General features: G+C 43.7%; 1 long non-coding RNA gene across 1 annotated transcript; it reads right to left on the bottom strand.

The window, feature by feature from the left end:
- Positions 1-222: 222 nt before the first annotated feature.
- On the bottom strand, positions 223-23350 carry LOC138805381 (uncharacterized). Its single transcript, XR_011365520.1, has 4 exons — positions 23131-23350; positions 17579-17683; positions 15720-15875; positions 223-311 (listed from the first exon to the last, which is right to left on the bottom strand). It is a non-coding gene; the product is annotated as an uncharacterized lncRNA (long non-coding RNA).
- Between the last annotated feature and the right edge of the window lie 339 nt (positions 23351-23689).

Raw genomic sequence — 23689 nt, 5'->3', positions numbered from 1 at the left:
GCTCTAGTCTGAAATCCTAACTATTCCAGAACTTCACACCCAGAACAGTGCACTTAAAGCCAGCAAGAACAGACCATAGAAATGCAGGCTTGGAGGTTGGAATCAAGTGGTAGAGCACCTGTGATGCACATGCAAACTGAAAGAGAAAGACAGGAGACACAGAAGCAGAAGCAGAGGCAGAGAGACAGATTCATTCAAATTTCTGCTCATGTGCAGACACAGTCATCCCAGGCCTGGTCCATCCACAAACACCACTATATCTCCATGCTTTTTCAGGTCTCTTGTTTCTTCACAGGTTTGTCCACCTCTACCTGAAAGGAAAGAAAATTAGCTTAATTCACACATTTTTCCAGTGTAATCAGGGACTCTGTTTGCTCAGAATGTTCTCAAATTTGAAACTCAGCTCCCTCAGCACTCTGATTCCCCTTAGAGAAATGTGGACTCCCAGGGCAGTTGCAATTGTAAGTAATCTGTATAGGAAAAAGGGTCTTTAAAATTTACTGTTTTTATTTTACTGTAAGTCTGAAATAAGAGATTTTTGGATGATGGCATTATGTTAGAATGGCAATTAGGTTTAGAGAGAACACACAAGAAACTGCATTAAAATGGAGGCAAGTTGGGGCAGAAAATACTGACATGGTGCATGGAGACAGGTCCCTCTCTTTTCCCAGTGAAGATGAGCCCTTGAGCTTCGACCCAGCCAGTGTAAATAGTTGTACACAGTCACCTAGAGACTGCCCAAGGAGAAGCGAGGCCAGGATGCCACCTTCCCCCCAGATCCCCCTGCTCCTATACCAAGAAGCCCGAGGGCCACACTTTAAACCTAAGTAAACAAACTAGGCAAGTAAGTAGGAAAACATGCAACATATCTGGAAGGTGAGATGATGACCTGCTGCAGCATTTGGGACAAAAACACCTTAGTGTTCAGGGGACAAATGGGAAGTTACTTAATAAAGTGACATTACTTGAAAGTAAGGGATCGAGATGGATCCACCAAGCTCAGAAGGTACAGACAGCTTGAGGCCACCTTTCAGCTTACTTTTCAACATTTAAAAGTCAGCTCCCTGTCAGCTCTCCTCTCACTGGAAGGAATGCTAGCTGGGGAATCCCCTAGCACTTGTCACTCAGCCTGGCTATGCTGGACTTAGACCTCTGCTAGGGATACTGGGCACACAGCAGTGTGAACATTCTGCATGACTCCCTCCCCTCCTGCAGCTCTTCAATTCCACACCTCTCTGCTTTTCCACACCTTAGTGCTGTGGCTGAGTTCTGCACCTCTTTCTCTGGAACAGCTTTGTTCTTAAGCTGTGGACATTACTTTGGGGGCCTTCAAACAGTAGCAGAGTTTGTGAAAAATGGTGACTATCCTGTGAGCCACGCTCTTCCAGCCCCATCACTTATTCCAGCTGGAGGCTATGGCCTCCCCCTGTGCCTGTCCAGAGGGAAGGGCATTTTCCACCAAGTGCCAACTCTCTAGTCTGCTCAGCCAGCTAAAAGAATCCTGGCCCCAGGTTAAGCTAGTACTGGAGCTGTGTGGGGAGCAGAGGGGAAGGACAGGCAGACTGGCACTTTGGCCTCTCTTCAGGCAACTGTTTGTCATCATCTTGCAATTGAATTTCTGAGGACAAACTGAATGTGTTAAGTTGTGCAGCTAAGCTGACTCTCCTTCATGGAGAGAGGGCTGGTGGAAAGTTCCTGAGGAGTTGAGGTACAGTGGAATAGCCAAAGGCATCATTTTCCACTCCACACTTCTGGCACTCCCTTTTGAGTTTTCTTGGATGACCAGATAGGTACCCATGGCTTCATTGAACGCTCTGTCCTGGATTGCCTTTTCAATGTCAGCAATGTTGTAACCCATGTCCCATAGGACTGTGACACTAATGGGGTCCAGCTTTCTGGGCAGTGGCTCATCAAGAAGCAGGCCAAACCCCACACCTACAGCCAGCCATGGGTTTCTGATTGACATCCACAGTCAGCAGTTTGGAAAGGAGATAATGTCTCTTTGCAGATAGATAAAGGAGAGCTGTGTACCTGGCCTCAAGGATGTGTACCCATGTCTGCCATCTTCCTCCCCTCAAACAGCAACTTTCCTGTTGTCCTCACATACAGAAGCATACCTAGGATCCAAATGTCCTCTTTATAGGCATCATACATTTTGTATAGGAACATTTCTAGAAGTCTGAATATCAAGGCTCCACAAAACCCCTTTAGCAATTGCCCCAGCAACACCCTGATGCTCAGCCCCAAATTACTGACTTTGGCATTGCATTTGCCATCCACAGGATGTTCCTGTGTGTGAATCTATTCTTGTGAGTGTAGTGCACAGCACTCACCATCTCCTTGAACAGCCTCCTGGCTTCAAGATGGTGACAGGAGGATTTGCCAGTCCACCCTGTCCTATACTGGCTGTTGTTACACATTTTGTCATGACTCAATTTCAAGGCCTTTTGAGTCAGGGTAGGGTGGAGATACTGCCTCTTGTCTCCTGAAGTGTTAGTCATTTGGTTTGGACTTTAAATGACATCAAGCTGAAATTATTTACATTGTTTCAAAACCAAACAAATTGATGTTCACATGTTTTTTGGTCATGTGTGGGACTTGAACTCAGGGCCTGGGCAGTATCCTTGAGCTCTAATGCTCAACCACTTTGAGCCACACTGTCACTTACAGTTTCCGGGGTTAACTGAAGATAAGTGTCTCATGGGCTTTCTACTCAGGGTGGCTTTGAACCTAGAACCTCATGTCTCAGTCCCATAAGGAACTAGCATTACAGATGTGAGCCACCAGTACCTGGCACAAATAGGATTTTAAAAAGATGCCAAGTTTTAACCTTAGAAAAGACCATGAGGTCTGAAGGGCTGAGACCTTATCACGACTTCTGCTTGGTAGTTCAAGTTCCTGTCTGCCATTGCTCTGTGAAGGACTCTATGTGTTTCTGAGTTAGCCCACGGCAATCTTTTTATTCCGTATTTTATTTCATTTTTAAAAGGTTTCAGTGACATTATTTTCCAAATATGTTTATGGAACAGCCACCATTGTCAATGGCTGGAAGTGGAACACTTCCCAGGGTGTTATTTTTAATAAGTCATTACTAACCATTATGATGCAGCATGGAACTCGTAATGGCTCTTGAAGGAAGGTGGAATCTTTCCTAATTAGGTTTTTATTATCTGTAAGTAATTGTACAGGACTGGGAATGTGGGTTAGTGGTCGAGTGCTCACCTAGCATGCACAAATCTCTGGATTTGATTCCTCAGTTTCATATACATAGAAAAGCCAGAAGTGGAACTGTGGCTCAAGTGGTAGAGTGCCTCAAGCAAAAGAAGCTCAGAGACAGTGCCAAGGCCAAGTTCAAGACCCAGGACTGGCAAAAACACAGGCAGGGGTAAATGATCTGAATAGAAATTTCAAAAAATAAGAAATGCGGGAATTCCGGGAAGATGGCAGAGGAGAAGCTGGAATCTGAACAAGCTCTCACATAGAAAGCAGTTTTAGAGTTCCAGTGAATAGTCCTAAGCCAGAGAATCACACCAAGTGTGCCATCACAGAACAGAGAGTTAGACAAGAGAGGGGAAGCCAAGGCAAAAAGACACATCTGAGCGCCTGCCAGCAGCTGCCGCTGCGGCGGCAGGGTCGCGGCGGCGACCACCGCCGTGGGGTCATACCTGAGACACAGATAGTCCGGGACGAAGGAGCCAGATGCAGGGGACTGCGGATTCTACTCAACCCCAACAAGAACTGACAAGAAAAAGACATCTTCATCCTGCAGTTTGCAGACCAGAGACGACCCAGGATCCAAGACTCGGCGTCAGTACAAGCCCGACGTCCTCACTCCTTCTCAGGGAGCAGAGAGGGGAAGGCCACCCCTTCCCCCCCCAGCACCGGTGATCTCCATCTTGGATACCGACAAAGCTCGGAGGAGCTGCTAGCTCCAGCTCAGGCCTTGGAATAAAACGAGTCATTTAGCAGGTCACAAGAACTTACTGGCGAAGTGACCTGCCAGACTCAGCTCCATCCAGGGAAAAGTCACCCAGCTCAGGCGCCAGCCATTGGAGTGGCTTTTCCCACTGGGTAACCAGAGCCAGAAGCTGCCCCTCCCTCTAGCAGCCACCACAATCAATTGAAAATCAGAAACCCTGAGAATGGCTCCAGGCTGGGCGCTGTGAGTTTTATCACAAAATAGCCCCAGGAATAAGCTACTGTTTGTTGAAAGGCCTCAACTCTACCCAGAACCTAGCCTCATCACTGCATCCCCCTCTTTTGTGATTCTCAAAGCTGATCAACCTCCCAGAAAACTAACCTGGGAAGGGGATCTCAAAATCTTGGGTAAAGCAGAGCATTTTTCTGCCTCTTCCAACAAACCGACTTAAGAAACCAATCAAGCCACAGGACCTCAAGCTGACCAGAGACTCCAACAAGAGGCTGGCTACAGACAAAAGGGAGATACAGGATTCTTCCCACACACACAAAAAAAAAAAAAAATCAAAGGACTTTTTTTTTCTTCTTCTTCTTTTCTTTTTTTCGTTTGTTTTTTGTTTTTTGTTACCTTATATATATAAGGAATATGTGAATGAGCGTTTTCCTTTCTCTTCTTCTCTTCTTTCTCTTTTTCTTTCTTTCTTAATCCTCTTTTTGTTTTTTGTCTAGCGCTACTGAACTTCTGATCTTTTCTTCTCCATTTCCCATGCTTAAAGTTTTTCACATCTCCTCTATGTCCCTCCCTTTCTGTCAACATATTCACATTCCTCTCTAAAGAGATGGTCTTTTAATCTCTATAATAACATTAATTTTTACGTTTCTATTTTTTTCTGGTCTCTTTTCATTCCCCTTTCCGTCTCTTCCTTTTCTCTCTCTCTCTACTTGCATCCTACCCAACCCATTTCCTGCATTATGATTAGGACATAGTTAACTCTCCCTGTGCCTCCCCACACCAATCTATTCCTATTTTTTACCCACATCTCTCCCTAATCCTAATAATTTCGGGTTTTCCAAATTCTTTTCTGCACTTCGAAGTCCTTTAACATATAGTTGTTCGCTGTTGAATAGCTGTATCTGTTGAACTAGATTGTATCTGTAGACTATTGACTGTACAAATGCAAACTTTGGTTGATGGTTGCCTTAAGATAGTGTTCTAGCACAAAACTGGTGCTATCTTCATCTCAAATGGGCAGAGTAAGCCGGAAAAATACAAGAAAAATGGCAAATTCAGGTATCTCAATTCCCAGTCCTGATAATCAGGGATTAGAACAGATAAAGAATAATCCAGAGGAGAGTTCCCAAATAGCTCTACAAACACTAATAGCAAACATGATAAATGAGAAGTTTGACAATGTACAAAGGACTCTGTATGAGTGTGATAGGGAGAGAGAGGAGGCATCCCAGAAGTTTATACAGGAATAACATAAGCGTGAGGAAGCTACTCAAAAACTGATACAGGATTTGTGTGAACAACTTGAGAATACTCAAAGAGAAAGGGAGGAATGGCGTGAGGAGGCAGAGAACACTCAAAGAGAACTGCAGGAATCCCAAGAAGGGGAAGAAAGAGAACTGCAGGAATCCCACAAATGGGAGGAAGCTAATCAAAGAGTAATTCAGGAATTGAGAGACCAGGTAGAGAATACACAAAGATCACTAAAGGCATTCATGGAATCCATTAACAAAGAGCTGAAGGAAGTCAGGGAGACCACAAAGGGAATGCTGAATGGAACCCAACAGAAGGAATGGGAGTCCAAAGAAACCATGACCAATCAACTAAGTGATTTGAGAACAAACACTGAACACCAAATTAAGGAAGTAAAGAAATTCATACAAGACTTAAAACAGAGCTTCAACAAAGAACTTGAAGCCATCAAAGCTGACCAATTAGAAGGAAAAGAGATAAAAAAGAAAGTAGAGAGTCTTGACAGCAGGTTAGACCATGCAGAAGATCGAATCTCAGGGATTGAAGACAGCCTAGATATTATAGAGAAAGTACATGCAACCATCTAAGACAAGTCCAAGAAATATGATAGGTCTATCCAACACCTGGAAGACACCATCAGAAGGCCCAATCTAAGGATAATGGGTGTAGAGGAGCACCTAGAAACATAAGTTAATGGTCTAGGAAATTTGTTTAACAGGATCCTAGCAGAGAACTTCCCAAACATACAAAAAGATAGGCCTATTCAGATAAAAGAAGCTTTTAGAATCCCAAATAGACCAGACCAGAATAGGACAACCCACCGTCACATTATAATCCACACAGGATCAACTCAGACCAAGGAAAAGATCCTTAAAGCTGTCAAGGAGAAAAGGTTAATCACCTATAAAGGGAAACCAATTAGAATTACCTCAGATTTCTCAGCAGAGACAATCAAAGCAAGAAGAGCCTGGAATGACGTATGCCATGCCCTAAAAGCAAACAACTATCAACCAAGAATACTGTACCCAGCTAAACTCTCCTTCATAACTGAAGGCCAAATAAAAACCTTCCATAGCAAAGAAAAATTGAAACAATACATCTCCACCAAACAAGCCCTACAAAAGATTCTTTAAGATGTCCTACACATAGAAAACCAACAAGACCGCAACAAAGGCCAAGAAACTGCACCCAAAATGAGAATCCAAGAACCTTAGGAAGAACCCAGTTTTCACAGCCCCCAAGAAGGTGGATAACATGGCAGGAACTCCCAAATACCTCTCAGACCTGTCTCTTAACGTTAACGGACTGAACTCTCCAATTAAGCGACATAGACTGTCTAGATGGATTTAAAAAAAAGACCCTTCTATCTGCTGCCTGCAGGAGTCACATCTTGCCCGTAAAAACAAACACATTTTCAATGTTAAAGGCTGGAACACAATCTACCAAGCAAACGGCCCCCATAAACAGGCGGGAGTTGCAATCCTAATAACAGATAAAATAGACTTCAAATTAAAATTCGTGAGAAGAGATAAAGAATGTCGCTACATACTAATTAAAGGATTTCTCCTCCAGGAGGATATTACAATTCTAAATATCTATTCGCCAAAAAATGGAGCACCCAAATTTATCAAAGAAACACTACTTTCCCTCAAATCCCATATAGATCCTAAGACATAAATTGTTGGGGATTTTAACACACCACTCTCCCCACTAGATAGATCAACTCGGCAAAAACTCAACAGAGAAACCACAGATCTAAACAGCTGCATAGATCAACTAGATTTAAAAGACATTTACCAAACATTTCACCCAGCAGCATCAGAATACACGTTTTTCTCAGCAGCACATGGAACGTTTTCTAAAATAGACCACATTTTAGGCCACAAAGCAAACTTGGCTAAATTCAGAAACATTGAAGTTATACCTTGCATTCTCTCTGACCACAAGGGAATAAAATTAGAACTCAACACCAAAAGCCACCAAAGAAAGTCTGGTATCACATGGAGGCTGAACAACACACTGCTGAATCACGAGTGGGTCATGGAAGAGATTAGAAAGGAAATTCAAATGTTCATGCTATTCAACAAAAATGAACACACAAATTACCAGCTCCTCTGGGACACAGCAAAAGCAGTACTCAGAGGCAAGTTTATAGCTCTGATCTCCTACATCAACAAATTGGAGAGATCGGAAACTAACAATTTAATGACACATCTAAACCTCCTTGAAAAAGAGCAGCAAGATAAACCCCAATCCAGTAGACGGAAAGAAATAATCAAAATTAAATCAGAATTAAATGAATTAGAATCCAAAAAAAACTATAGAAAGAATCAACAAAACAAAGAGTTGGTTCTTCGAAAAACTTAACAAAATTGACAGACCCTTAGCAAACCTTATCAGAAAAAGAGAGAACACACCCAATTTAATAAACTCAGAGATGAGAATGGAAACATCACCATGGAAACAACCAAGATTCAGAACATTATAAGGGAATACTTCTCAAAACTTTATGCTAATAAGGTTGACAACTTGACAGAAATGGACCTTTTCCTAGCAAATATTGACATGCCAAAACTAAATCAAGATGAGTTAAACCAGCTTAACAGGCCCATATCAAGCATTGAAATATAAACTGCAATAAGAGACCTCCCAGCTAAGAAAACTCCAGGATCAGATGGTTTTACAGCGGAATTTTACAAGGCCTTCAAAGCAGAGCTCAGACCAATACTCCTCCAACTCTTCAATGAAATTGAAAGAGAAAGCTCACTACCGAACACATTCTATGAAGCCATCATAACCCTCATCCCAAAACCAGGCAGGGACTCATCAAAGAAAGAGAACTATAGACCCATTTCTTTGATGAACATTGATGCAAAACTTCTCAACAAAATTTTGGCCAATCGACTTCCACAATTCATCCAAAAAATCATACACCATGATCAAACAGGATTCTTTTCAGAGATGCAAAGCTGATTCAATGTACGCAAATCAATTAATATTATTCATCACATCAACAGGAGCAACAATAAGAACCACATAGTAATCTCAGTAGATGCAGAAAAAGCATTCGAGAAGATCCAACACCCCTTTATGATGAAGGTTTTGGAAAAATTAGGAATCCATGGAACATTCCTCAATACAATAAAGGCTGTATATGACAAACCTACAGCCAGCATTATATTCAATGGTGAAAAACTAAAGCCATTTCCTCTTAACTCAGGAACAAGGCAAGGATGCCCACTTTCTCCACTTCTCTTCAATCTAGTATTAGAATGCCTAGCTACAGCAATAAGACAAGATGCAGACATAAAGGGGATCCAAATAGGGAAAGAAAAAATAAAACTCTCCCTCTTTGCAGGTGACATGATCTTGCATTTAAAGAATCCCATAGACTCCACTCCCAAATTACTCAAGCTGATTCAAAACTTTGGCAAAGTAGCAGGTTATAAAATTAACCCCCAAAAATCAATGGCTTTTCTGTATGCCAACAATGAGAAAAGTGTGGCTGAAATTAGGAAAGCAACTCCATTTGTAATAGTCCCACAAAAAATAAAATAACTAGGAATTAACTTACCTAAAGAAGTGAAGGACCTCTCCCAAGGAAACTTTTATAATCTTGAAAAAGGAAATCAACACAGAACTTAAAAAATGGCAAAACCTCCCATGCTCCTGGATTGGCAAGATTAACATCGTGAAAATGGCAATACTTCCCAAGGCTATCTACAAATTCAACCCGATACCTATCAAAATTCCACCCTCATTCTTCAAGGAAATAGAAGAGGCAATCCAAAAATTCATATGGAACAATAAAAGACCCCGAATAGCAAAAACCCTCCTCAATGGAAAGAACACTGCTGGAGGAATATCAATACCAAATTTCAAACTCTACTATAAAGCCATAGTAATCAAAACAGCTTGGTACTGGCATAAGAAAAGACCTCAGGACCAATGGAATAGAATTGAAAACCCAGAAATGAACCTACAGACCTATAGCCATCTTCTCTTCGATAAGGAAACTAAAACAATAGAATGGAAGAAAGACAGCCTCTTCAGTAAATGGTGCTGGCAAAACTGGTTAACTACATGTAGAAAACTAAAGTTAGATCTTTATATATCACCCTGCACCAGAATCAACTCCAAATGGATCAAAGACCTTGAACTCAAAGCAGACACTCTGAAAACATTACAGGATGGAATAGGAGAAATCTAGGTCTCTTAGCTCAGGACCAAATTTTCTGAATAGAGACCCGGAAACACAACAAATCAAAGAAAGGTTGGACAAATGGGATTGCATAATGTTGCAGAGCTTCTGCAGGGCAAATGTCATAGGTAGCAAGATCAATAGAATGCCCACTGATTGGGAGAAGTTCTTTACTAGCCATACAACAGACAAGGCTCTCATATCTAAAATATATAGGAACTCAAAAAATTAAACCACCCAACAACAAATCCTCAAAGAAACAACTGCCCAATAAATCAGTGGGCGAAAGACTTAAAGAGAAGCTTCTCTGAAGAAGAAAGGATGGCCAATAGACACATGAAGAAATGTTCAACATCCCTAGCCATAAAAGAAATGCAAATCAAAACAACATTGAGATATCACCTCACTCCAGTTAGAACAGCAAAAATCAAGAACTCTAACAACAACAGATGCTGGAGGGGATGTGGACAGAAAGGAACCTTACTTCATTGTTGGTGGGAATGTAAACTTTTTCAACCACTTTGGAAAGCAGTATGGAGGTTCCTCAGAAGACTTCACATAGATCTCCCCTATGATCCAGCAATCCCACTTTTGGGCATTTACCCAAATGTTTACAAACAAGACCACACTAAAGCTACCAGCACAACTATGTTTATTGCAGCATTATTTACCATAGCTAAGATATGGAACCAACCCAGGTGCTCCTCAGTAGATGAATGGATCAAGAAAATGTGGTATATATACACAATGGAATTCTATGCCTCCATCAGAAAGAATGACATTTCCCCATTTGTTAGGAAATGGAAAGGTTTGGAAAAAATTATATTAAGTGAAGTAAGCCAGGCCCAAAGAAGCATAGGTCCTATGGTTTCCCTTATTTGCAATATCTAGTATAGGTATGAGTCAAGCGGAAAAGGTCAGATAATGTGATGTTAGGAAAATGAACCCTTAAATATGTATTTTAATGTTTTCGTTTCTTTCATGCATGTGTTTCTAACGCATTTATAAGATTATTTCTTTATTGCTTTGTATGTCCCTCCCCCACAGTGTAACCCCCGCTTTCACTATATTTGATGTCAGTATAACATGTGGAGGAGATGGGGACAAACAAGTGGTTTAAGGATTCAGGTGGACCTGTTGCAACAATGAGAAGTACAAAATGTCATGTCAAAACCAGCTTTACAATGTCGGTGTGGGGGCAGGAGGGCTGTATGATTGGGTGGAGGGGAGGGGGGAGGCTGGGAAGGGAGATGAAGGGTAAACAAAGGAGGAGGCTGCAATGCTTGGTAAGAAATGTATGCATTATCCTGCCCATGTAATTGTAACCCCTCTGTACAGTATGTTCTCAAATAAAATAAAATAAAATAAAATAAAATAAAATAAAACAAAAAAAAAGAAATGCAAATAGCCAAAAATATATGAAAAAAATGTCCAGTGTCTTTAGCCATGCTGGAAAACTTTTTAAAAAAATCAAAACGATAGAAAGATAACATATGCTGGCTAGGATGTAGAGAGACAGATTGTAAATTGATACAAGCATTATGGTAAACAATTTGAAGGTCTTTAAATAAATACATGAGCTCACGTACAATTATACTATGTCTATTTCAAGATTATTTATACCAGCTTGGGTATAGAATCAGTCTAAATGTCTATCAATGGAGAAATTGGTAATGATCTTTCTCTTTCACACACATATATACATGCACACACACACACACAAAGGAGAATTTTCCAGGCATAACAGTGATTGGAAAGCTATCATTTGGAGCACAATGGAGGCAAGGATTAAGTAAAGTTATCGAGACAAATGGCCCAGGGTCGTTCAGATATGTAGAGAACAATGACGGCCATGGACTAGTGCTGACCAGAAGTTGGGGAGGAGGAATGAAAAGGGGAAAGGTGAGGTTTGTTTGATCAGTGTGTCATGTCCTGTGTATGATTACTACTTGCTTATAAAAAGTATCAATATTAAGATTGTCATCTTCCATGACCAGAAGAGAACCGTTTTCTCCTGCCTACATGACTCCACTGCAGCCTAGGCCCCTGCCCCTGGCCCTAGGTGGTCTTCCCATTCGCCCTACTATGTCCCTCCCAAAATCATCCTTGTAAACACAACCCACAGCATACTATTCTCTGTGTGTATGTGAGTGTGTGTGGGTGCAAGCACAGGCCAATATGTGGACTTGAACTCCCTGTTCAGTGTGAATGCTCTACTCCTTAAGCTGCAGCTCCACTTCCAAGTTTTCTGGGATCATGCAATTTTCTACCCAGAATAGATTTGAATAATGACCTGTCAGCAGCCAGCCCTAGAATACTTTATCTGCATGCATGTTCTATTTACTATAGCACCATTCACAATAATATAGGGAATCATTCAAGTGTCCATCACTGGACGAATAAAAAGACAGTACATACATATTTTAGTACATTATTCAGCCTAAAATTAAAAATAAAACTGCCTGGTACAGGTGGCTCCTGCCTGTCATCCTATCTACACAGGAGATAGGAGGATTGAAGTCAAGCCAGCCCAGGCAGGATATCCATGAGAGTCTTACTTCAAATATCCATCAGAAAACCAGGAATGGAGCTGTGCCTCAAAGTGGTAAAGTGATAGTCTGGAGCTAAATGCTCAGGGACCACTTACTGTCCCTAATTCAAGCACCAAAAAAGAACCAGAAAAAAGAAACCAACACTCAGACACTATGGATGGATCTGGAGGACACTCAGTTTCATGAAGTAATACAGCCAGAGGAACACCAATATCACACACACCCTTTCATATTTAAAGAAATGTGGCTTTAGAGTAGATAGGAGAACCACAGGACATTGTTGAAGCAGCCTCCTTTGGTGAAGTGGAGAGCCTCTGCTACCAAGAGGCTCCTGTGACTTCTCTGATCCTGTTCTCTCCACTGAGCCCAGGCTTCCTTGCTGCAGCCACACTGGCATTTGCACTGTAGGATCTGGGGGCCACTGCTATTCCAACTGCCTGGAATGCGTTTCCCGACACCCAGCTGCTCACTCCCCTATTCTTCCCCAAAACCCCCTTGCCAAACAGGTCTACTCTGATACTTAAAAATACAACCTTGTGCACATGTGTACACAACACACATCTGCAAACACACAAAGACACAGAGTATTTCCAACACTCATCCTGATTCTTTCTGCCTTAATCTTCCTTTTCATATATACTATGTAGTACTTTTATAAGTTTGGGTATTCTCACTCTCCATGCTTGAGTGTAAACCCACAGAGATAATTTTATGCTGTTCTCAGCATTCTGTCAGTCTTCAGCATGATGTCACTCATCCTGTAGGCACTCAGTAAATGTCCATTGAATGAAAGCCTACCCATTCCCTCACACATTTATTCAACAAGTATACTGCCATACATGGTCAAAGCTCTTTCCTACTGTTTTCCCATGACTCCTCTACACAACCCCTGTCACCCTTGCCTCGTGGTCTCCCCACCTGTGTTCCCAAGCCCTTTGCCTAAAGCTTTGTGACCCTCAATTTTACATATGGAGATGGTGTGCACACACCAAATAACCTGTTCCTCCTCTGGGAAGCCTTTCCATACCATCTGAACTCCTTACTGGAGTTCTTCCAAGTCTCTCTGTAAGCCATGAACCCGTCCTAGCTAATGGTCTGTGTGACATTGTGGCTAACCTGTGGAACCCTCATCCTCAGGCCAACTTTTCGTCTTCTCTCCAAGTGCTGAGCCAAATGCACTCCAGCTGTTCCACAAAGGTTTAGGAGTGTTCGAGGATGCCCATGCATCATACTGTCAATTGAAAAGTCAAAGGAATACCTGAGTTTTGGAGAGTGAGCTCATCTGGCCCCAAAAGACTGGCATGAAATCATAAAATGACTTGCCTCCTGGTTGGCACAAGGCCCTGCCCACAGCCCCAAGGGTACACAATGCCCCTCTCCCTCATCTCCATAATGCAACCCAACACTGAAATCCCACCCAGTGCAGCAGTGACCAGGCACCCTATCTACTGCCCTGGGACTACTGGAAACTAGCTTCAAGCCAAACCCACTGCCGGGAACTGAAACCTAGTCCCTCATTTCAGGACCCCTGAGACAACGAAAAAGAACTTAGAAACCATGGAAATTCACAGTACGTCCCTCCCCATCCACCCATTTCACTGACCAATGATCCTTGTGAAATTCAGAAGTCCCTAGTTTCCTCCTCTCAGCTCTCCTTCAGCATCCAGGTCAACCCTGTCTATCAGCAAGGTGCCCATTTCTTGTATATTTTTGGCTCTCAGTGCTTCTGTAACAAAAATCCTATCTTATTCTCTGGGAAGAGCTCTGTTCCCTAATTACCCCAGAGATACACCACTGTTTCACTGGGAGCCTTAGCCTTCTCCTGCTGCAAATCTCATCAGTCTGCCTTGCACACTCAGTCTCTTGACTCCGGTGAACATACAACAGAGGTCCAATGTGTCCAACTCCTCCCCATCACACACCTGTCTTCCAAAGGCAGAATCACCCTCAGTACTTCCATCGTGTAGAAATCTAATGTGCTGCTGAATGAATATCACAGTGGTGGAGGTTCATATCCAATCTTACTGAATTTCTGCTCATGTCCACATGTACTCATCTCCATCCACATGCTCCTATATTTTCATGCTTTCTTAGGTCTCTTGCTCATTCAAAGGTTTCTCCACCTCTAGTTGATAGGAAGGAAAAGTATTGTATTTCCTACATTTTTTGGTTCAAAAATGGGCTCTGGAGACTTATAGTGTGGTAATATTTGAAACTCAGCTTCCTCCACACTATGTGCCCTAGGACAATAAACAGGCCCTACTCTTCTTCCATGAGACCTAGAGGCTTCCCCTGGGAACTGACAAGGAAAAGGAAGCAACATGCCCAAGCCTGGTGCTCTGGGGAAGGTGGTGTCAACTGGAAGCATCTTTGGGGACTCAAAGTGTCTCTCCTAAGAATCTGACAAATCCCAGTGCTGAAACCCTTGTATTATGGAAATGTAATTCTCTATCTGTTCATTTTCCACATGCAGCCCAACCCAATACCCTTTCCTTCCCCAAACATTTTTAAGTTGTCCCTCATACAAGTACACAATTTCCTTTTGTAATAACAGAGAAGCCAACCTGTGCTGTACCAGATTCACAAAGTCTAGGTGCTAAAGGCTCACCTGTATAATCCTAACTACTGCACACGCTGACACTGAGAAGACAGTAGATAAAGCCAGCCTGAGCAGACTCCATGTCCAACTCTGTAGAAAATCAGGCCTAGAAGAGTGACTCCACTGGTAGAACATCAGCCAGAAAAACACCCACACTCAAGAGAGAGAAAGGGAAAGAGGGGACCTGAGGGGGAGAAAGAAAATGGACAGAGAGAAAAACAGAGGGACATGCATACATACCTAAAGACAGACAAAGAGACAAATTCAGGAGAAAGGATTGAGTGAGAAGGAATGGGATAGGGAGAAAATGATTAGAGGAGAAGAGGAGAAGAAGAATGGTGGTGTAAAAAAGGAGAGATTAGAGACAGTAAAGGGGAGGATGGCCCAAGGAAAGGCCACAGAGGAAAAGGAGACTGAAAAACAGAGTTCAAGCCAGCACACTCCGAAATGCATACACACAAAAACAAAAAGAGAATAAAAAAACATTGAGAAACCATGGAAATTAATATTACTTTCCTCCCCAAATGCCCTATTCACTGAACACTGTTCCATGAGGAGTTCACCATTCCTTACTTTCCTCCTCAGCTCTCTTTGAGTATCAGTATCAACCCTGTCTTAAACCAGTTATGCATCATTTGTCTATTTGGAACCTTATTGCTTCTCTCACCAGAAACCTATCTCATACTTTGAGAATAGCATTGCTCCCCAAATACCCCTGAGCATTACCACTGATCCACCAGGAGCCCCAGCCCTCCTCTTGCCTCTAATCTCATCAGTCTACTCTTCAGGTTCAGCCTTCTGACCCAGTGTACACATAGAAAACGTCAGGTTTGCCCAACTCCTCCCCATCACACACTTCTCACCCAAAGGCAGCATCAATCCTCAGCACGGCCTTTGTGTGCAATTCTACTGCCCTGGGTGAACCAATACAAATAATCTAGTGTGAAGGGTCATATATAATCTTACTGAATTTTTGTTCTTGTGGGAAGGCAGTCATCCCAGGCAGGGTCCATCCACGGGTGTGGTCCATATACAACCAATGTCCGTCCAGGCTATGTCCTTCCACAGATCCCAGTTTATATCCATGATTCCTGAGGTTTCCTGTTCCTTTACCACCTCTAGCTGAAAGGAAGGGAATATATTTTAATTCATACACTTTGTGGTTCCAAAAATGGCCTCTTGATGTTCAGAATGTTCAAATATTTAAAACTTGGCTCCGATAGCATTCTTTATTCCCCACGAAGAAAAATTGGGCTCTGCTATTCTTCCATGAGGCCTAAAGTATTTACTGGGAAATGGAAGCACCATGCCCATGCTGGGTGCTCTGGGAAAGGGGGCCTCTCTGGGGACTCATACAGTCTCTACTAATATTCTGACACCTCTCAGTGCACCTTTACAGTGCACATGTCATCCTTCCCTGTCCATTTACACCAACCCATTATCCCCTTGCTTCCACAACCAATTGTAAGGTGACTCTTACACAGCTGTCCCTCATATAAATACACAAATCCCCTTTCAAAACAGAGAAAGCAACCTTTGCCTCACCAGATTAACAAAGCCAAATTGCCTTCCCTGATGCTGTAGGCTTATTTCTGTAATCCTACCTATCTGCCAAGTTGACACCTTGAAGATTGCATTTACAGCAAGTCTGGGAAGACTCCATCTTCAAGTAACTAGAGAAATGCGAGCCTGGAAGTGTAACTCAAGCAGGAGAGAACCAGACATATCCATGAAAACTGAGAGAGAGAGAGAAAAGAGAAAGACAGAGAGGGAGAAAGGGAAAGAAGAAATAAGAGAGAAGTGTAGAGAGAGAGGAGTAGTGAGGGAGGTGGGGAGAGAGAGACAGGTTCAAGAGCGGGAAGAGAGGGAAAGGGAATGGTAGAGGGAAGTAGAACAGCAAGAAGAGGAACAGGAGAATTAGAATAGCAGTAGTTATGGGAGGAGTGAAAACAATGAAGAGAAATGGTGGGGAGGAGCAGGGAGAAGGTGAGAAAAGTGGAGAGAGAACAGAGATGGCAAAGGATACAGAGCATAAGAAAAAAAAGCACTGAGGTGTAGCATCACACACAAACACATACACACAACAAACAAAAGGAAACAATAAAAGAATAACGATTGAGAAATCTTACAAATCAACAGTTAATACCTTCCCAATCACTTTCTTCACTGAAGAATGGCACATGTGGAATTCAGGATTCCTCAGTTCCCTTCTTAACTTTCCTCCTGTCTTCTCCTTTACATTTAGTGTCCACTCTGTCATTTACTTTGTACCCATCTTTTCCCTCTTGTAGCTCATATTGGGACTCTTACCAGAATCCCATTTTGTTCTTTCAGGGGAGATCTGCTCCCGAATAGCTCTGAACTGGACCACTGATCCCACCTCCTGCAGAAAATCTCATCAGTCTGCTCTGCAGGCTTAGCCTCCTGATATCAGTGCACACATAGCAAAAGCCAGGTGTTGGGGCTGGGAAGGTGGTTCAGTGGTAGAGTGCTTGCCTTGCATGCATAAGTCCCTGGGTTCGATTCCTCAGCATTGCATAAGCAGGGAAAAAAGGTGGAAGTGGAGCTGTGGCTGAAGTGGTAAAGCGCTAGCCTTGAGCTGAAGAGCTGAGGGACAGTGCCCAGGCCCAGAGTTCAGGCCCCATGACAGGACCCCCTTCCCTCAAAAAAAAAAAATGTCAGGTGTGCCCAATTTCTCCCCATCACACACTTGTCTCCCAAGAGCAGACAGCATCATCCTGCACCACTCCCTCTCTGTGGAAATCTCATGGCCCTGGCTAAACCAACACAAATAACCCAGTGGAAGAGGTCATATTCAATCTTACCGAATTTTCACTCCTGTCCAGATGCAGTCATCCCAGCAGGGTCCATCCACAGGCACCACTGTATCTTTATGCTTTCTTAGGTCTCGTGCTCATTCACAGGTTTCTCTGATAGGGAGAAAATGTATTTAATCCATACATTTTCTTTCATTATATAATGAGCTCTGGATGTTCAGAATGTTCTCAGATTTGAAACTCTGCTCCCCTGGCAATCTGATTTACTAACCAGAAAACTTGGGCTCTGCTCTTCTTCCATGAGGCCTAAAGTCTTCACCTGGGGACTGCTAGGGGAAAGGAAGCACCCTGCCCAAAGCCTGGTGTTTTGGGGAAGTTGTGTCAGTAGGGGGACTCCCTGTGGATGAACAGGTTCTCTACAATACCTCTCACTCCTTTCTGTGCTGACATACTGGCACTGTGCACAGGTTCTTTCCACCCTGTCCATTCTGCACAACCACCCACCACATGTTTCCCTCCTCAAACAGTTCCAAGATGTCTCTCACACATCCGTCCCTCAGATAAGTACACAAATCCCTGTGCTACACCAGATTAACAAGGTCAGAAACATTGCTGATGGTGGTGGATCATGCTTGTAATCATAGTTCTTCCAAAATGTGACGCCAGAAGATCAGAATTTAAACCAGCCAGGGCACACTCCATCTTCAATTAAGTAGAAAAATGCTGGCTTAGAGGTGTGACTTAAGTGATAGAGCAAGAGCTATGAACATGCCAACTCAAAGAGAAAGATCTAGAGAGGCAGGAGAGAAAAAGACAGATTTGTGAGTACAGTGGATGGGAGAGAGAATAGAAGAGGAAGAGAAGAGGAGAGAGAAGAGGGAAAGGGGAAGAAGAGACGGAGAGGAATGGCTTGGAGGGAAGTGAGCTGGAAAGGGGAAGAGAGACAGGAAATAGGGAGAAAGAAGAGACAGAAAAGGAGACAAAGAGAAAATCACTCAGTTCAAGTGCCAGTACCAGCACACACTCACAAACACATGCACACAACCACAAAATAACCCAAAGAAAATAAAATCAAACGAGAGACACAACATGGAAATCAACAGTAATTCCCTGTCCACCCGTCTTCACTACAGATGGTTCCATGTAGAATTCAAGAAACCTTAGCTTCCTCCTCTCAGCTCTCCTTCAGCATCAGTGTCAACCCTGTCTATCAGCAAGGTGCCTATTATTTGCCCAATTTTGGCCCTCATTGCTTCACTCACCAGATTCCCCTCTCATTCTTTCAGCTGAGTTCTGTTCCCCAAGTGCCCCTGAGCCAGCCCACTTCCTGCTGCAAATCTCATCAGTTTGTCCTGCAGCTTCAATCTCCTGGACCCAGTGCACATATAGCAAAGGCCAGGTGTGCCCAAGTGCTCCCCACGGCTCATCACCTAAAAGCAGCACCAGCCCTCAGCATTGCCTCTGTGTGGATTTCTAATATCCTAGCTGAACCAACACACATAACCCAGTGGTGGAGGATGATATCCTATCTTAACAAATTACTTTTCATGTGGGAACACAGTCTACCCAGGCAGGGTCCATCTTCAGGTAAAGCCCATCCAGGCCCTGACCATCGGAACTACTTATAAGCAGAAGGACACAAGCAACTACTATTATCCACACTTTCTCAGGTCTCTTGCTCCTTCAGAGATCACTCTCACTCTGGTGAATGGAAAGAAAAAATGCTTTAATTCATATACTTTGTAATACCAGAAATTGACTCTGGATGTTAAAAATGTTCTAATATTTGAAACTCAGCTTCCTTCCCTCCATGGTTCCCATAGGAAAAAAATCAGGCCCTCCTATTCTACCATGAGACCTATATTCTTCCCTTGGGAACTTACAGGGAAAACACCATGGCCAAAGTCTATGCTCTGGGGAAGCAGGTTCAGCTGGTGCCTCTTTGGGGAGTCTCACAAGGTCTCTACTAAGAACCGGACACCTCTCAGTGTTGACACCCTTGCACTGTGGAAATGTAATTCTCTGCCTATTGTCATCCTACACACTAGCCCACCATAGCCTTCCTTTCTAAACACTTGTGAGGTGTACCTTACACAGCTATCCCTCACATAAGCATACCAATCCCTTTTGAAACAACAGACTAACCAACCCGTGCTCTACCAGATTCACAACGTCCAAAGAACTGCTAGCTCCTGGAGGCTCATGTGTGTAATCCAAACTATTCTACTAGTTGACATTGGGAAGTCTGCAGACAAAGCCAGCCTGTGTAGACTCTACTTATTGCAACCAGAAAAATTCAGGACTAGAGGTGTGACTACAGAGGTAGATCACCAGCCAGAAACATGTAAACTGAAAGAAAAATGAGAGTGAGAGACTAAGACAGACAGAGAGAGAGAAAGAGAGAGAGAGAGAGACAGACAGACAGACAGACAGACAGACAGACAGACAGACAAACAGACAGACAGAATCGGCGGAAAGAGACAGAGACAGATTCAGGAGGAAGAAAAGAGTGAGATGGAATGGGAAAGGGAGAAGAGGGGAAACATCAGAAGTGAAGGAGAAGAGGAAAATATGAGGGAGTAGGAATGAAGAGAAATGGTAGAGGGGGGAGAGCAAAGAAAGTCCAGGAGGAAAAGGAGACTCGGCGAGAAAACCAGACAAGTATAGAGTACAAGCCTTTATACCACCACACGCTCACAAATGGATCCAATAATAAAGAAAAAAGAAAGACAATAAAGAAAAATCATGGAGACATCATGGAAATTCACAGTTCTTCCCTCCACACCCACCCTCTTCAATGAAGTCTGGTCCATGTGGAGTTCAGGACTGTTAGCTTCCTCCTCTCACCTCTCCTTCAGCATCAGTTTCAACCCTGTCCATCACCAAGATGCCTGTCCTATGACCACTTTGGCCCTCACTGCTTCTCTCACCAGAAACTCATTATTTGAGAAGAGCTCTGTTCCCTAAATACCCCTGAGGTGCACCACTGATCCCACAGGAGCCCCAGCCCACCTCCTGCTGCAAATCTCATCATTATGCAGTGCAGGCTCAGCCCTCTGAGCCCAGCCCCCCCATAGCAAAGGCCAGCTGTGCCCAACTCTCCCCATCCCACACTTGTTACTCAAGGGCAGCATCCGCCCTCAGCACTGCCTCTGTGGGAATCTAATGACCTTGCTGAATCAAAACAAATTTCACAGTGGAGAAGGCTCACATCCAATCTCACTGGATTTCTGTGGAAATGCAGTCAGCCCAGGCAGGGTCCAGCCACAGGCACCACTATATAGCCATGCTTTCTCGGGTCTCCTGTTCCTTCACATAATTCACCACCTGTAGCTGAAAGCAAGGGAATATATTTTAACTGGTACACTTTGTGATTCCAAAAACGGACTCTTGCTGGTTCTCCCTGCAGAAAATTAGGGTTTACTTTTCCATGAGTCCTACAGTTTTTCCCAGGAAACTGCCAGGGGAAAGGAAGCATCATGCCCAAAGCCTGGTGCTCTCGGGAAGGGGGTGTCAGCTGGGGGCTTCCCAGGAAACTACCAGAATCTCTAGAAAGATATGACAACACTGAGCGCTGACCCTTTGTGCAGTACACATGTTCCTCCCTCCCTGTCCATTTGCACACCAGGCCACCACCCCCTTCCTTCAACACCATTTGTAAGGTGTCCCTCACACAGCTGTCCCTTACAGAACTACACAAAACCCTTTCAAATAACAGAGAAGGCAACCTGTGCTACACCAGACTAACAAAGTCTAATGTGTTGCCTGATGCTGGAGGCTCTTGCCTGTAATCCTAGCTATCCCACAAGTTTACCTGCAACATTATACAGACAGCACTTTGGGAAATTCCTTCCTCAATTAACTAGAGAAATGAAAGCCTGGAGGTATGACAAGTGGGAGGGAACTAGTTATGACCATGTAAACTGAAAGAGATGAAGAGAGAGATAGGAGAGACAGAGAAAAAGACATTGTGAGAGACTGATTCAAGAGCAGGGAGAAAGGAAGACAGAATGGAACAGGAAGATACATGAGGAGGGAATAGGAAGAGAAGAAGAGGGAGAAGAATGAAAGGGGAAGAATAGGAGGAATGTAAGAGGGAGAAAGAAAATTAAGGAAGGTAGTTGGGATGGGGTGGAGAGTTGAGAAGGTGAGGATGAGAAGAGAGTGCAAAGGAGACAGAAAGAGAGAAAAGCAGAGTTCAAGCTCCAGTACCAGTACACATGCAAAACACGTACACACAACAAGCCAACATGAGATAAAAGAAAAAGCATGAAGAAATCAAGGAAAGTCAGAGAACTTCCCTCCCCACCCACCCTCTTCACTAAATACTGGTCCATGTGGAGTTAAGGATTCCTCAGCTCTTTCCTGACCATCCTGAGTTGTCATACAGCATCAGTGTCAGTCCTTTATTTCAATAAGGTGCCCATCCTTTACCCTCTTTTGGCCTTCCTGGTTTCTCTCACCACAATCCCATCTCATTCTTTGAGGGGAGATTTGCTTCCCAAATGGCCCTGAGTTTGATCTGATTCACCCAGAGGTCCAGGCCACTTCCTTCCACTGTCTACTCTGAAGGCTCAGCTTCTTGACCCAGAGCACAAATAGCAAGGGCCATGTGGACCCAACTCCTCCCCATCACTCCCTTGTCACCCCCCGAAGCTGAACCAACACATATGACCCAGTGGTGGAGGGTCACATCCAATGATACCAAGTCTTTGCTCATATTCAGAAACAGTCAGCCCAGTCAGGGTCCATCCACAGACAAAGTCCACCAAGCATCCATCCACAGGCACCACTGTATCTCCATACTTTCTCAGGAATTGTGCTCCTTCTCACGTTTCTCCACCTCTACCTTCAAAGAAGGGATATTATTCTACTTCATATCCTTGGCCAGTCTAAACAGTGGCGCTGGTTGGTCAGACTGTTCTCTTATTTGAAACTCAGCTAACCCAACCTTCTGCTTCCCCTTAGAGAAAATGGGGGCTCATGGGAGGAGTTGCAATTCAAAACAACCTGTCTAGGTAATAGGGTCTCTTTGATAGTGAGCAAATAAACAACTCTGAAAAAAGAGATTCTTGGATGATGGTTTTATGTTGGGATTATGATGAGATTTAGAGAGAAATCACACAGGCAGGAGAGTGCATTGAAATGGAGGAAAGTAAGGGGAGAAAACATTGAAAGTGCACTGGGTGAATGGCGACAGGTATCTCTCCATTCCCAGTGAAGATTTGCCTTTATGCTCCAACCTAGCCAGGGTAACTAGTGTGCTCAGTAGTTGTACCCAGTCACCTAGAGACTGCGGAAGGAGAAGCAGAGTCCAGGATGTGTCCTGCCCCTCATATGCATGGATTCCTATACCAACAAGCTCAAAGGCCTCATCTTGAACCGAACTAAAGAACTCAATAAACTGGCAAGTAGGGACACAAGCAACCTACCTGGAAGGTGAGATGACCCGCTGCAGAATTTGGGACAAAAACACCTTAGTGTTGAGGGCACAAATGGGAAAGGTTGTTCAATGAAGTGACAATACTCTTAAGTAAGGGATCAATGTGGATATGCCCAGCTCAGAAGGTACAGGCAGCTTGAGGCCCCTTTCAGCTTACCTTTCAGCATTGGAAAGCCTTGGTGATGTCAGCTGTCCTTTCTCCAGAAGAAATCCCTGCTGGTGAATCACACAACCTGGCCATGCTGGCCTGAGACGTCCGCAGGGTGAACTTCCTGCACGACTCCTTCCCCACTTGCAGCTCTTCAATTGCACACCTCTCTGCTTTTCCACACACCAGATAGTCACCCCGAAGGTCTGAGTCTGGTGGGTGGTTTTCAATTTTGCTGTTTCAGAATTCTGTACCCATTTCTCTGGGCCAGCTTTACTCTCAATCTGTGGACATTACTTTGGGGCATTCATGACTTGCAGCTCTTCAATTCCACACCTCGCTGCTTTGCCACACCCCAGTTAGAGTTACCCCAAAGGTCTGAGTCTGGTGGGTGGTTTTCAATTCTGCTGTTTCAGATTCCTGTCCCCCTTTCTCTCGGACAGCTTTACTCTCAATTTGTGGACATTACTCTGGAGCCTTCACACAGCAGCAGATTCTTCAAAAAATAGTGACTATCCTGTTAGCCACCCTCCTCCAGCCCGTCTAATGTTCCACCTGGGGCCTATGG

The sequence above is a fragment of the Dipodomys merriami genome, unplaced genomic scaffold, assembly GCF_024711535.1.
Source record: "Dipodomys merriami isolate MVZ:Mamm:240054 unplaced genomic scaffold, mDipMer1.0.p SCAF_390, whole genome shotgun sequence".
In the NCBI taxonomy this organism is placed as follows: Eukaryota; Metazoa; Chordata; class Mammalia; order Rodentia; family Heteromyidae; genus Dipodomys; species Dipodomys merriami.
Note: the sequence above shows the minus strand (reverse complement) of the source record. Positions and strands in the feature narration are given on the sequence as shown.